Consider the following 16,895-nt stretch of genomic DNA (forward strand, 5'->3'; position numbering starts at 1 on the left):
GTATTTATGCCAAACTGGAAATTGAAACAATTGTTAAAAAATATTTACTGATTCATTTGAAATAAGAATAATAAGTACATAGCATATGAAAAATAACATCTTAGAATTGTTATGAAAATGATTTTGACCTAGTAGAACCCCTAGGAAAGAAGAAGGATAACTAAAGGGTTAGTTTGCTTCAGAAAATGAAAAGGCATAATAAAAAACAGAACTTGTTATGTATATTTCATTTTGTCTTATGAATCTGAAAAGAAGCTAAGTGATATGTTAAAATTTTAGTAATGTTTTCTCAGTTATAATGGACTTGCTTTCTTGGTTTACTGGTTAATGCTTTAAGGTACAATATCAAAGACTTATCTTCTGTGTGATCTGCTCATAAAGCAGTGATTTGGTGTCTTATCAGAATTTTTTTTCTGCACTCAATATTGACTTTTAAATTCTTTCATTATTTATGAAAAAAAGCAAGTAAAGAAAATTGGGGAGGAAGAGGAAGGAAACCAAGATTCCTTATAAACATGTTACTTTTTATGTTATTTTAAATGTTTGTTGTCCCTCTGAGTAAAGAAGTAAAAAAGTATTATTCCTCAGGCGCCTATGATAGTATCTTAACCAAGTGTCCAAATCTCTGGTCATTTTTTGATTTGGCTTTCCCTCAATTGTATCTTGAATATAGGGAAAATAAAATATAATTTTCTGTTTGGTCGATTTGAGGTTGGCTGAGGAACAAAGCACCAAGCAACTAGCACCTGCTGAAGAACCACCAATCAGGCACTGATAGAACTACCTGTCAATTAGTGCGGTCTCCTGACCAATCCTGGATCTCAGCAAGCTCCCCCGACCAACCCCAGTAGGACAAGGGACTCTAAAAACCTCCTTTCCTGTCCCAAGCCCTCCCTTTCTGCCCTAAGCCCAATAAAACTTCTAGTCAGTTGAGCCCCCCTTCTCCCCAGACCCACTCTGTTGGTCTGGAGGGTCTCACTCCTAGCAAATCTCAATAAAGCCTCCTTCAGCAGCCTTTTCAATCTGCCTCCTTTTGGTCCCCACTGCCTGACCTTACATTTTCCAGATACTATATACCTAAAGAAGATTGCTGGAAAAAAATTACAAATTACAGCATGCCTTTATTTGTTCAGTTTTTCATGCGGTGCTAAGGATGGAACCCAGTGCCTCACACATGCTAGGCAAGTGCTCTTCCACTGAGCTATAGCCCCAGCCCAATTTTTTTTTACCTTAAAAAATTAAAAGATGATAGAATAGTAACCCAATAGTAACAACAACAACAATAAACAATCCTGAGAAGTTCCTGGAGAGTTCTCCATGTCCTTACTTTCACAGTATATTTTGTTTTTTCTTTTCTGAGACAGTTCTCACTATGTTGCCCAGGCTGATCCCTACTTCCTGGGTTCAAGTGATTCCTTCTGACCCTGGGCCTCTCCATTGGCTGGGACAATAGACCCGTATCACTTTGCCCAGCTCCCATGATTTCAATATCAGAGCAAATACAGATTAAAAACTCATGGAACAGTATACAATGAATTCCAATAGAGAATATTACCCCTCTCCATTATAATATTATGGGTTGCAAATATAAATTAACCACAGGCATTATTTGTCATCCACATATTTTTTTAATTTAATCTGACATTTGGCAGAGGCTCTGCTCTAGGATACTGGCCAGAGTTTCTATTTTCAACCAAAAAGATCAGTTCCAGAGCTGCAAGAAAAAGGACTATGCAAAGTACTGCAATCTTTTCTTTACAGAATATAGTCTTGGGTACAGGTTCTGATATGATATTATTATTGCTTCTCAGGCTTTTGGCTATGGTTTACACTACTTTTAAACAAAACCAACAAGCTGAGTCAAAATTTCAAGGATTCTTTATGATTCAGAAGCAGACAGTTTAGGAAAGCAGACTAGTAACCCAAAATAAAAACAGCACAGGACTTAATGAACTAATGAGGAGCATTTGTTATTGGAAATTGTTCATATTTCTGTTGACATTTTAGTGCTCTAAACTTTTGATATTAAAAATCCTTTCTCTTTAATTTAAAGCTATCAATATCCCACAAAAATTTAGTATACACTGTTTTTATAAACTAAAACAAAATATTTTTGAATGATCTGATTTCTGTTGACCCCCAAGTTCTGAAGCTCTGACTCTTCACTTTTCATGGCAATGTAGTTATTTGCATATATTCATCAAGAATCTGTTTTCCTTTGTATTAAGATAAAACTAGAAAAATCATAGGACTATCAAAGCCTAAGGTGAACTGTCATATTTGAGAATGATTCTCCATTAGGTAAGGTGAGCCACTTTTACAGAACTATGCTGAATTAATTGTGGCTCCTGGAGAGTTATGGAAAATAATAATCCTACAAAACAACCCCAAAAGAAAAGCAGAGAAAATGTTCCAGAGTTGCAAAGAAAAGGACCATGCAAAGTACTGCAAGCTTGGGAGCAAGGAGAGGAAACTAGCCAAATATTAACCTTCCAGTAAATCCTTCCCTGATAACAATGGGCCCCAAAGGAAGGAGGGGAGTACTGAATGTTAGGCTCTGGACTTTAACCTCCCTCCATTGCAAATTATTCCTAAAAGAACACACAGTATATACTGAACAATGAGCCCTGAAGAAAGGAGGCAAATATTGAAATTCTGGGAAACAATAAACTCCAGAAAAAGAAATATCCATCCCTCACAATCTGAACTCCTATCACTCCAAGTAATAATGAGTTTCAATCTCTTATAGCTGCCCTCCTGAGTTAAAAGTTTTAATCTACATAACCAGCCCCTGACTATATGAACGGCAAATCCACAATTTCCAATGACGAAACCACCCTAATTGTACCCTAGGTGCCCAAGTCCACAAAGAACAATAAACAGCTTCCCTGAATCTGTTGAGGTCTGCACCATCATTTTGTGCTTACAGATCCAATAACTACAAAGTCCACCTAGTAAGACTGGCCTCATACCTAAGTTATAGGCTCCAGATGGTAAGGAAGTCACTTTTTGTCAGTCTAGGAACCTTAGTAAATTTGGGGGCCTTCAAGACAAAAGGAACTCACATAAATTTAGGTACTACAGGTGAAATCTGGTGAGTTTCTTAGGCTTGGCTTCTTGGCCTTGGGATAGTAGATAAAAGCAGAAGTTAATTTTGTAACCTTCATGGATATTCAACATTGAATGAATGAAATTTGCAAAAGCACTCAAGACCTATATATTTAACATTCTTCATGCTCCCACCTAAGGCAGCACCAGCACTTCTTATGATAAAAAATAATCTTTGAGATTTTTATATTCATAATGAGAAAGACTGACAGAGAGTTACAAAAGAATTTGAAATGAACCATTGGTAAGGGCTCTCAAACTAAGCTACATCCCCAGCCCTTTTTATTTTTGAGACAAAGTCTTGCTGAGGTTGCCTTCAAACTTGTAATCCTCCTGCCTCAGGCTCCTCAGTAGCTAGAATTACAAGTGTGACCACCACACCTGGCTAGGTCCAACAAATTTAACGACAGCTTTGATGAAAAATAAGTAAAAGTCTTGACAAATTGGAGGCATAAGATTTTGCTTCTTCTCTCTTCCTACAGAAAGTTAAAATATCAATATCTCTGGAAAATAAGACACTAAGCTACATTGACATTGATTCCTCACTGTGAATGCAGATTTTCAGAAAGAATGCATAGTATAAGGAAAATAATCATGAATTAAAAAGCAACAAAAAAAAAAATTCCTGCTACTTCACAGTTGGTCCCTGATAACAACCACCTTTTTCTTGGGCAGTCATTAGATTCTGTTTCCAAGTTAAGCCTTGGGGACACAAAATCAAGCAGCTGTGTGGTAGCAGAAAGGGCCAATAACCTGAAATAAGTTACTTTTTATCTGGAATCTCATTCCTACCTGATAAGGATCTTGGGATGATTCAATGAAATAATGTATTTCAAAATATTTGACATATGGAGGTGCTCAATAATGTTTATGAGCAAATAAATTATCCTCTAAGCTCTTGAAAATGAGCTGCATTTGACATGCAAAAAAGTAAATACTAAAATGCCAATATATTCCATTTTATAACCTCTTACGTAGGTTGTTTTAAACATGATATTCAGAAAATGGAATATATCATAGTTGGGAGCAACTGATTGCTTGCTGCTTTCTTATTTATGAATGGTGATAAGTAGGAAAAGTCTGAGAAGGAAATGTATATAAGTGGAGAAAGGGATACTGCTGCCACTGAGCCATACCCTCAGCCCAATGGTGTGAATATGACACACACAAAAGGTTTGATTGTAAACTTCTGGAATTTATTTATTAAAAAAAATAAATTTTATATGTATAGAGTATTTGATTATAAACTAATACTATCTACATAAGTCAATGAAGACAGGATAATCAGTTTTCTAAAATTTCTTCAAAAAGTTTTTGATAGTTGCATATAATTTTGTAAAGTGAGTATAAAGCTAATTAATTTGACTGGACAGCTAACTTGTGCTATATTTTCTTCCTATTGTGTTAATGCACTCAGCTGGAATTTCAGAAACAATAGTGTACTTTATTCCAGACTATAAATTACAGTAAATTCTTACGAGTACAATGTAAGTACATAATAGAAATGCTGACACCTGAATATAGCAGAACGGCTCAGCATAACCATAGTTAGGCAGTAATAGCATTAGCCTGTGTTTATGTCAGCAAAACTCTTTCATACTGTTCTTTCCTTATCTCCCAATAGAGTGGATTTTGTACCCCCCTTTTTTTCAGTTGAGCTGTTTTAAATGACACTTATTTGAACATGTGGGTATAGAAGGGAAACACAATTTTGTTGTCACTTTGAAATATTATCTATAAAGATCAAAATAGCTGAAATTAAAATTTGGTTTAAAAGTTTACATTTTATTAAAATGTTACATTTCCTCCAATTCTGACTATTTTAGATCAGTAAAGTGCTGACCAAAAAAACACAAAAATATACTAAGTCCCAATGTCAACAATAATGATTATTCACTGTGCACCCAACTCTGATATATTCCATTTTCTGAGTATCATGTTTAGAACAACTTATGTAAGAGGTTATAAAATGGAATATATTGGTGTTTTAGTATTTAATTTTTTGCATGTCAAATTAACTTAATTAATCTATTATTAATTATTAATATAATTAACTTATTAATCTTCATGTCTCCTTCATATGCCCATTCTCAATAATTTAAATGAATTCCTCTTAAAACAAAATAAGAGAAACAATAAAGAGTTGAGTTGAGATTACACTGCAAGTGTTTTGGGCTTTTTTCTTAGTTTTAGTTTATAAATCTTATAGCTATCATGTGAAAGACTTAGAATTATTTTATTAAGTGCAGCAAAACCAGGACATTTATGATTTTTTCCTGAAAAACATTTGTGTACATATGTAAAGTACCTAAAACATTATCTTTTATTGACTCTTTTATTATTTCTCATCTGATAATCTTAGAATATGTTCAAAATACATGTATGAGAAAAAATTTTGCTTCACAAGGGTCTACAGTCTAGAACTGGACAAGAACCAAATGTTTGATAATAAAACAAGTAGTTTCAGAAGAAAAACAAACTGAAAAGAATACATCTCAAGCAACTTTTACAAAGCACACAAAAACCTGCTAGCTTTTCCAAACTGTAGTAGTCTCCAGGGGATAGTAAAAGGAAAAAGGAGACTAGTAAAAGCAGAAATAGTGGGAATGGATTGAAAAACACTGAACAAAAAATTCAAAATGGATAATTTTTTTCCTTTGGGGATTTTTTTAAACTGATGCTATTTGGTATAATCAAATATAACAAACCAACAGAAAGTATAAGGACAGGCACACTCAGTATGAATGTCAGGCATAATCTAGGGTATTTCCAAGCAAAAGGTAAAGTGTTTTAAGGTCTTCTCTTTTCTTGGGCATCCTTTCACCTCACTTTTCACAGTTTTCTGTTGCTACATGGATCAAAGGTACTTAGGACATCCTAATGCAGCAAAATTAGGGAAGCTTCCATGTTCCAAATTACTCTGTGCTTCCTATATCCCTCAGAGGTTTTATTTGGTTCTAATAAATTGATACCTATCAAGTAATACTTATTCATAACTAAAGCATTAATCCCTCAGGATCATCTGCATGTAACATAGAACGTCACAATTTATAGATAATAATCAAGTCACATTGTTAGAAGAAATATTTCATATTCTGGATTGAAAGTTCATATTTATTCTTTGATCCTTATCAATGCTATACATGCTATTTTTCATCATTTAAATGTGTATTTTAGACAATAATGCTCTGTATGTTTGATAAAACAGTGGGAATATGGCCAAGAATGTTAGATGTCCTGTCTAGACCATTATATTATCACTTTTTCCAATTTTAGAATCCCTAGGTAGGCATAGGGCTGTGTGGAATAAAAACTGCACTTCTCAGTCCCTCTGTGGGAGGTATAGTCATGTAACAAAGTTTAACCAAAAGGGTATCAGAAGGTGATGGTGTAACTTCCAACTTCAGAAAAGGTCTTAAAGAAAAGCGTCTTCTTTTCCTCCTTCACACTTTTTAAAAAGGTGTAAACCAAAGATTACTAAAATATGAATGGTAAAATCAGAAGAATCTGAGATTGGGCAGAAGCCACAAAGTAACAGCTGTAGGGATTATCGAAGGAGCCCGGTGGTAGATGTCAGTGTGCACCATTAAAAATGCTTTGAGAAAGTGAAGGACTCATTTTGACTCACAGGAACTAGGTTTCTTATTTACAATGGCCTGTGATGCAACCAAAGAATAGAAGATCAGAGAAAGAAAATAGCATAAATGTTTGAGTATGCTGAAACACGGAGGAAATGTTGACCTGAAAGGCTTACTGTGGATGGCAGTTGGAAGATGAACTTTAGCTCATCATTACACAACTGAAGAGCATTGGAAGGTAGGCAGAAAGAATATGTTTAACTACGGTTAGACTAAAAAAACTGAGAGAATGAACTGATAAAACAGGATGATTACATATCAACAAAATAGAAACTATACAACTTATAAAAAAACTGTGAAGAGAAGGGGAAAATAAAATGGAGGGTGGAGTGAAGACATAGTTAAAGCGTATATTGGCTGGTAGTCATAATATAATTTAGCAACAAAAGATTAGATAGTAGAAGGATAATCATATTAAAGTTATTTTTTTAACACTTTGGAAAAAAATTTTACCTAAAACTGAAGGGTGAAAGAGAGAAGGGGAAAAGAAGATACATGTTTTTGTTTTTTTCCCATTACTGTTCCTTGGAACCAATGGAGGTTATCTAAAGAAATGGGGGAGAACTTTTGAGAAAGGTTACAAACAAAAAAATACCACAGCATTGCCTAACACCAAACATACACCATAACAACAAGTATTAAAGGGGTTTCAAAGAAGAAGATGGCCACAAAGTAAAGTTCAATTTTATTGTGACACACGTTTAAAATGAAGTGACTTTCTATCAGAAAGATAGAAAATGAAAGATTGTGGGAAAATGAAGATCAGAAATCATGCTCTTAATATTAGAAAAGATAAAATTCAAGATAAAAAGTATTAAAGTAGACAAAGCATTATTTTATAAAGCAAAAAGCTGACTCACAATGAAGATGTAACAGTTATTAATATTTTTACAGCAAATAATATAGCAGAACTAACCATGAAGTAGAAGTTAGAATAGGTAAAGGAAAAGAGAAACACAGTAGTAATAGAAAACTTCACTTCTCATAGTCCATAATAAACAAAATAGAAAAATATACAAGAATATGGAACCAAAAAACATTATTAAGAAGATCTGACTGATATATTCAACACTCTGTCCTAAAGAGGGTAGTCCTTCTACATCAATGCCAAAAAATAGTAAAAAAAAAATACTAAATGTTAGACTGATGAACACAGCCTAATTCCATTTTAAGATTGGGAGCCATCTCATCACAAAGTCATGAAAAGTTAATTTCTGTTTTACTATAAATTACCGAGATTTCTAAACTTGCTTGGAATTCCTGCCCATGCCTTGAACTCACCCATACCTGGCTTTCTCTGACCAGATAACAACCCTCTCTAAAACCTCAGTGGCACTTCATACATTCTGATGTTGGGATATAAATTTATTTCCTATCTTGAAATGTTAAGTCATGTAGATCATTAACCTACTATCTGCCTTTATATTATGCTCAGTGACCCAGATCTTACCTAGTCGGAATATTGCATCTCAGAGAGTGTAAGAGGACTCCTATACAGCTGATTTCCACAGAAATCACCAGCGTTGTGACTCCCATGCAGGGAACAGAGCCTCAGCTTTCGAGCAGGACTCCGGACACCTGGCTCCCAAAACCTAAAGCCTGCAGTTCTAGCCCATGCACAGCTCTCAAGCACCTTAGCAGAATCACCTATCAACACCTCTGCAGAACTCCAGACTGCGCTCCGATCCCACACAGGTCCCCTGGTTACTACCTACCCACAGCACAACACCACCACATGGCTCCCCCCACCTCACAAGATACCCTGGCACTGGAAGCAGTCTGCCTCCATCTTGGATATCCTTTCTCACTATATCTGGTGGGGGCAGCCCTCAGATCAGATCCCCATCTGGCCAGGTACCAGGTATCCAACTCACCCACCATCCCCAGCGGCGATAACTAGGCACAGGGACCACTCAACACTAAAACAGCTCCCAGTTGGGCAGGTGTGCAGTACGACGAGGGTGCCACCCACCTGGTATGAGCCTTGGTGTGAGAGGTCCTGCAGGGGGAACTGCTAAGTGAAAGGGGATGGGACTAAAGTTTGGAGCCTAACAGAGACACCAGGAGCTGGAAAATATCCAGGCAAGAGAGAGAGACAATACCGGGCACTCAAGTCAGACAAGCAGTCCCAAAAAGAGACCCTTGAGGTGCAGTCTCCTTGCAGGGACTGGCGGGTGGCACTCCTTACTTCCAGACACCCTACAACAGGACCAGTCTTCCCACCCTGGTTACCTACACCATCTTGAGGGCAGAGACACCAGCTTAAAATAGAAACTCTACCTATTGGACGAGAAGAGAAACAGAAAAGATACTGATCTCTAAAACTAGCAACAATCCTGGTTTCTTTGTTCAAGTATTTTTTTCTCTCTTTCTCTTCTACCCCTCTATACTCCAGCCCTCATATCCCCAACATATGTGAAACCAAGAACTTTGCATGAAATAGAATTTTGAGGACTGAGTCATCTGAATAATATAATATAGAGGTGTTGTATATGCCCCTTTTCTCTTTTTTCTTCTTTGATTTTTCTTCCCCCCTCCAAATTTTAACATCCTGTATTTTTCTAAATACATATATGTGTTTGTTTCATATACTCTGCTGTCTTCCCACGTACTTGTCTACCCTAAATTACTTCCTGTCTATTTTCTCGCTACCAACTCTCTTCATTAGATTTCTCTTTCACATTTCCTAAGATATATTAACCCCATACCCTCACATCATTCCCCCTCAGCATATCATCCTACGCCCCCACCCCCAGATCAATGTCTACCGTAAACCTTTTTATGAAACTACTGATTATATTTTATATAATAATTGAATCCAACATTTCTGTACATTGAGACTAAACTGTAAATGTCTTAATAACAACAAATTGTTCATAGGTGAAATATTGTGGATACTGGGATCTGTTAACATTGTCTTTCCCCACAAAAGAGGGATCTTGGAACCTTACAAGAGCACTACAAACCTATAGGATAAAAACAATAACACCCCAGACCCACAGAGCTGGAAAGGAAGACACAGGAGCAACATGAAAAAACAAGGGAAGAAAGTACTACAAACAAATCAAGACACCACATCATTAGAATCATTGGCAGCTACAGCAGAAAAAATGACAGAGAAATAATTCAGGATATACATGGTTAAAATGTTCTGTGAACTCAAGGAAGATATAAGAGAGCAAATACAAGCAGTGAAGATCACTTCAACAAGGAGCTACATAAAAAAATTCAAGAAGCAAAAGATCACCTCAACAGGGCATAGAGGTTCTAAAAAAACCAAACAGAAATCCTTGAAATGAAAGAAACAATAAACCAAATTAAAAGCTCAAATGAAAGCATCACAAACAGAGTAGACCATTTGGAAGACAGGACATCAGACAATGAAGATAAAAATATATAATCTTGAAAAGAACATAAACCACACAGCAATAATAGTAAGAAACTATGAACAGAACATTCAAGAAATATGGGACAGCATAAAAAGACCAAATTTAAGAGTTATTGGGATAGAGGAAGGCATAGAAGTCCAAACCAAAGGAGTGAACAATCTATTCAACGAAATAAATGAGAAAATTTTCCAAACATGAAGAATGAATTGGAAATCCAAATTCAAGAAGCCTACAGGATGCCAAATGTACAAAATCACAACACTTCCACACCAACACCAAGACATATTATAATAAAAATGCCCAACAAACAGAATAAGGAGAGAATTTCAAAAGCCATGAGAGAAAGGAATCAGATTACATATAGGGGAAAACCAATTAGGATAACAGCAGATTTTTCAACCCATACCCTGAAAGCTGGACGTTCCTGGAACAACATATACCAAGCTCTGAAAGAAAATGAGTGCCAACCAAGAATCTTGTATCCAGCATAATTAAGCTTTAGATTTGAAGATGAAATAAAAACCATTCACAATAACAAAAGTTAAAAGAATTTATAGCTAGAAAACCTGCACTACAAAACATCCTTGGCAAAATATTCCATGAAGAGGAAACGAAAAACAACAATGAAAATCAGCAGAGGGAGGTAGTACCCTAAAGAAAAAACTAATCAAAGAAGAAAATCAAGTCAAGTTAAATAATAAAAATAAACAAATATGGCTGGAAATCCAAACCATGTCTCAATAATAACCCTGAATGTTAATGGCTTCAACTCACCAATCAAAAAAAAAAATAGGCTAGCAGACTGGATTAAAAAAAAAGACCCAAGAATCTGCTGCCTACTGGAGACTCATCTGATAGGAAAAGATATACACAGATTGAAGGTGAAAAGTTAGGAAAAATCATACCACTCACATGGACTGTGGAAGCAAGCAGGGGTTTCCATCCTCATATCAAATAAAGTAGACTTTCAAGCCAAAGTTAATCAAAAGGGTTAAAGATTGATATTACATACTGCTCAAGGAAACCATACACCAATAAGACATAACAGTCATATATGCACCAAACAATGGTGCAGCTATGTTCATCAAACAAATTCTTCTCAAGTTCAAGAGTCAAATTGAACACAACACAATAATCTGAGGTGACTTTAACACACCTCTCTCACCACTGGATAGATCTTCCAAACAAAAGTTGAATAAAGAAACTATAGAACTCAATAATACAATCAATAACAGACTTAACTGACATATGTAGAAGATTTCAACCTGCATCAAGTGGATACACTTTCTTCTCAGCAGCACATGGATCCTTCTCTAAAACAGACCGTATAATATGCCACAAAGCAACTCTTAGCAAATACAAAAAAATAGAGATACTACCACTCATTTTATCAGATCATAATGGAATGACATTGGAAATCAACGACAAAATAAAAAATAAAAATTTCTCCATTACCTGGAGACTAAACAATATGCTACTGAATGAACAATGGCTTACAGAAGACATCAGGAGGAGATTAAAAAATTCCTAGAGGTAAATGAGAACATATCAAAATCTCTGGGACACTATGAAAGCAGTACTAAGAGGGAAATTCATTGCACAGAGTTCATTCCTTAAAAGAAGAAAAAGTCAACAAATAAATGATCTTATACTACATCTCAAAGCCCTAGAAAAAGAAGAAAAAATCAGCAGCAAAAGCAGTAGAAGGCAAGAAATAATTTAAATTAGAGCTGAAATCATTGAAATTGAAACAAAAGAAACAATTGAAAAAATTGACAAAACTAAAAGTTAGTTCTTTGAAAAAATAAATAAAATTTCAGACCCTTAATTATGCTAATGAAGAGGAGAGAGAAAACTCAAATTACCATCATATGTGATGAAAAAAGACACTACAGAAATACAGAGGATAATTAGAAATTATTTTGAAATCTTATACTCCAATAAAATAGAAGATGTTGAAGGCATCAACAAATTTCTTAAGTCATATGATTTGCCCAGATTGAATCAGGAAGATACACACAATTTAAACAGACCAATATCAAGTGATGAAATAGAAGACGCCATCAGAAGCTTACCAACCAAGAAAATCCCAGGACCAGATGGATACACAGCCGAGTTATACAAGACCTTTAAAGAAGAACTAATGCCAATACTCTTATTACAACTTATTTCAGAAAATAGAAAAAGAGGCAGCACTTCCAAACTCATTCTATGAGGCCAATATCACCCTGATCCCAAAACCAAGCAAAGCCACATCAAAGAAAGAAAACTTCAGACCAATATCTCTAATGAAAAATAGATGAAAAAATTCTCAATAAAATTCTGGCAAATAGAATACAAAAACATATCAAAAAGATTGTGCACCATGATCAAGTGGGATTCATCCCAGGGATGCAAGGTTGGTTCAACATTCGGAAATCAATAATTGTAATTCATCACATCAATAGACACAAAGGTAAGAATCATATGATCATCTCAATAGATGCAGAAAAAGCATTTGACGAAATACAGCACCACTTCATGTTCAAAACACTAGAAAAACTAGGGATAACAGGAATATATCTCAACATCGTAAAGGCTATCTACGCCAAGCCTTAGGTCAACATCATTTTAAATGGAGAAAAATTAAAGGCATTCCCTCTAAAAACTGGAACAAGACAGGGATGCTCTCTTTCACCACTTCTATTCCACATAGTTCTTGAAACACTGGCCAGAGTAATTAGACAGACGAAAGAAATTAAAGGAATAAGTATAGAAAAAGAAGAACTTAAATTAGTACTATTTGCTGACGGACAATATGATTCTATACCTAGAAGACCCAAAAAGCTCTACCAGAAAGCTTCTAGAACTAGTAAATGAATTCAGCAAAGTAGCAGGATATAAAATCAACACCCAAAAATCAAAGGCATTTCTGTATATCAGTGACAAATCTTCTGAAAAGGAAATAAGAAAACTACCCCATTTTCAATAACCCCCCAAAAAAAAAAAAAAGATACTTGGGAATCAACTTAATGAAAGAGGTGAAAGAACTATACAATGAAAACTACAGAACCCTAAAGAAAGAAATCAAAGAAGACCTTAGAAGATGGAAAGATCTACCTTGCTCTTGGATAGGCAGAATTAATATTATCAAAATGAACATACTACCAAAAGCACTATACAGATTTAATGCAAGTCCAATCACAATCCGATGACATTCCTCATAGAAATAGAAAAAGCAATTATGAAATTCATCTGGAAAAATAAGACACCTAGAATAGCTAAAGAAATCCTTAGCAGAAAGAGGGAAGCAGGTGGCATCACTATACCAGACCTTAAACTATACTACAGAGCAATAGTAACAAAAACAGCATGGTATTGGCACCAAAACAGACTAATAGACTAATAGTACAGAATAGAAGACAAAGAGACTAACCCATAAAATTACAATTATCTTATATTAGTCAAAGGTGCCAAAAATATGCATTGGAGAAAAGATTGCATCTTCAACAAATGGTGCTGGAAAATGAGAAATCCATATGCAAAAAAAGGAAATTAAACTCCTATATTTTACCATGCACAAAACTCAAAGTGGATCAAGGACCTAAGAATTAAACCAGAGACTTTGCATCTAATAGAAGAAAATGTAGAACCTAATCTTCATCATATGGCATTAGGCCCCAACTTCCTTAATAAGATTCCTATAGAGCAAGAACTAAAATCAAGAATCAATAAATGGGGTGAAATCAAATTAAAGTTTCTTCTCAGAGCTTCGGAAGGCTTAGGCACGCCTCAGCTCGCAGCACTTGCACATGCCCTGTGCGCCTCCAGGATGCCCAAGAGGAAGGTCAGCTCCGCTAAAGGCGAGGTAAAGGAGGAGCCCAAGCCCAGGAAGGCGGCCGGCAAGGATAAATGATCAGACAAAAAAGTTCAAAAAGGGAAAAGGGGAGCACAGGGAAAACAGGCTGAAGTGGCTACCCAAGAAACTAAAGAAGATTTACCTGCAGAAGATTTACCTGCAGGAGAGTCCAGCCTCTGATGAAGCAGAAGAGAAAGAAGCCAAGTCTGATTAATCATACACTATGTCTTTTCAGTGGTCCCGTCTCCCTTCCTGTACAGTCCAGAGGAATATTTTTATCAACTATTTTGTAAATGCAAGTTTTTTTAGTAGCTCTAAAAACATTTTTAAAAAGGAGGGAATCCCACCTCATCCCATTTTTTAAGTGTAAATGATTTTTTTTTTAGAAGTGAAATCATTTGCTGGTTGTTTATTTTTGGGTACAACCAGAAAATAGTGGGATATTGAATTATGGGAGGCTTGGACTATCTTTGGTGTCAGCTTAACATTCCATAGGTGGGGGGGGGTGTTAGTTTTATATCCTACAATACAAAGCATATTAAATGGCAGTTTGGAGTCACAATATTGCATTTAATGTCTTGAATATTTTAAATTACTTCTATTTTTGTGTTTTTTAGAAGAATTGTTTCCTAAATAAGACCACTACTGGATCATTGCTGCCAGAATCGTATGTACTCTGTAACAACTTTGATTGTGGAAATCTAGTTTTCCTAATATTTTTAATGTGCTGTGAAAGATGAAAAATTTGAGTATGTTGTGTGTGACAAAGTTTTGAATTAGTGGAACCTGAGTAACAACAACACTCAAAGTCACTGGTACTTGATATTCTATTAAGAAAAAATTGACTTCAAATTAAAAGCTGGAAAGTCACTGGAATAACTGAAAAAGAATCACAGTATAAGGTTTTTTAGATTTCCGGTACGTGTGTTAAGAATTGTGTACAAAGTGAAATGTCTGTGTACTGTTTCTCAATACAGCCAATAAAATCTCAAACACACACACACACACAAAAGTTTCTTCTCAGCAAAAGAAACAATCTGTGAGGTGAACAGAGAGCCTACATCCTGGGAGCAAATTTTTACCCCTCATACATCAGATAGAACACTTTTATTTTTTAAATACATGACAGCGGAATGCATCACAATTCTTATTACACATATTTTTCATATCTCTGTTTGTATATAAAGTATATTCACACCAATTCATGTCTTCATACATGTACTTTGGATAATGATGTCCATCACATTCAACCATCATTGCTACCCCCTGCCCCCTCCTTTCCCCTCCCACCCCTTTGCCCTATCTAGAGTTTGTCTATTCCTCCCATGCTCCCTAAAGCACTAATCTTTAGGGTATATAAAGAACTTCAAAAGCTAAACACCAAAAAACAAACAAACAAACAAAAAATAAACAAAACAAATAACCCAGTCAACAAATAGGCCAAGGACCTAAACAGACACTTCTTAGAAGAGGATATACAATCAATCAACAAATATATGGAAAAATATTCATTATCTCTTGTAATTAAAGAAATGCAAATCAAACTAAGATATCATCTCACTTCAGTCAGAATGGCAGCTATTATGAAGACAAACAACAATAAGTGTTGGCGAGGATGAGGGGGAAAAGGTACACTCATACTTTGCTAGCAGGACTGCAAATTGGTGCAGCCAATATGGAAAGCAGTATGGAGATTCCTTGGAAATCTGGGAATGGAACCACCATTTGACCCAGCTATCCCTCTCCTCCGTCTATACCCAAAAGACTTAAAAAAACAGCATACTACAGGGACACAGCCACATCAATGTTTATAGCAGCACAATTCACAATAGCTAAACTGTGAAGCCAACCTAGACGCCCTTCAGTGGATGAATGGATAAAAAAAGTGACATATATACACAATGGAATTTTACTCAGCAATAAAATAGAATAAAATCATGGCATTTGCAGGTAAATGGATGGCGTTGGAGAAGATAATGCTAAGTGAAGTTAGCCAATCCCAAAAAAACAAATGCCGAATGTTTTTTCTGATGTAAGGAGGCTGACTCATAGTGGAGTAGGGAGGTGGAGAATGGGAGGAATAGATGAATTCTAGATAGGGCGGAGGGGTGGGAGGGTAAGGGAGGGGGCAGAGGATTAGCAAGGATGGTGGAATGTGATGGACACCATTATCCAAAGTACATGTATGAAGACATGAATTGGTGTCAGCATACTTTATATACAGAGATATGAAAAGTTGTGCTGTATATGTGTAATAAGAATTATAATGCATTCCGCTGTCATTTAATTATTTAAAAAATCGATTAAAAAAAAACCAAACAAGTAGGGGTTTCTATTCTCATGTCAGATAAAGTTGACTTCAAGCCAAAGTTAATCAGAAGGGACAAAGAAGAACATTTCATAGTGCTTAAGGGAATTATACATCAACAAGACATAACAATTACAAATACTTGTGCCCCCAAAGATGGAGCAACCTATGTACATCAAACAAACCCTTATCAATAAGTGTTGATAGTTGAAGCAACAGACCATAACACAACAATACTGGGTGACTTTAACATACCTCTCTTACCACTGGATAGATCCTCAAACAAAAACCAAATAAAGAGTGATAGAATTAAAAAATATAATTAATAATTTAGACTTAACAGACACATATAGAATTTTTCATCCATTAATGACTGAATATACTTTCTTCTCAGCACATGAATCCTTCTCTAAAATAAACCATATCTTAGGCCACAAAGCAACTCTTAGCAAATACAGAAAATAGAGATAATACCTTGTATCCTATCAGAGCATAATGAAATGAAATTAAAAATCAATGACAGAATAAAAAATAGAAGCTACTCTAACATCTGGAGACTAATTAATATGCTATTGAATGATGAATAAGTAGCAGAAGAAATCAGAGGTGAAATA

The 16,895-nt window shown here is 35.4% G+C and overlaps 1 protein-coding gene and 1 pseudogene across 18 annotated transcripts in view; one reads left to right on the plus strand and one right to left on the minus strand.

Moving 5' to 3' along the window:
* Nrg4 (neuregulin 4) overlaps window positions 1-16,895 on the minus strand; it is a 193,779-nt gene that overhangs the window by 74,295 nt on the left and 102,589 nt on the right. The window lies entirely within an intron of this gene.
* LOC110598487 (non-histone chromosomal protein HMG-14 pseudogene) lies at window positions 13,947-14,565 on the plus strand (annotated as a pseudogene).

The sequence above is a fragment of the Ictidomys tridecemlineatus genome, chromosome 5, assembly GCF_052094955.1.
Source record: "Ictidomys tridecemlineatus isolate mIctTri1 chromosome 5, mIctTri1.hap1, whole genome shotgun sequence".
Lineage (NCBI taxonomy): Eukaryota > Metazoa > Chordata > Mammalia > Rodentia > Sciuridae > Ictidomys > Ictidomys tridecemlineatus.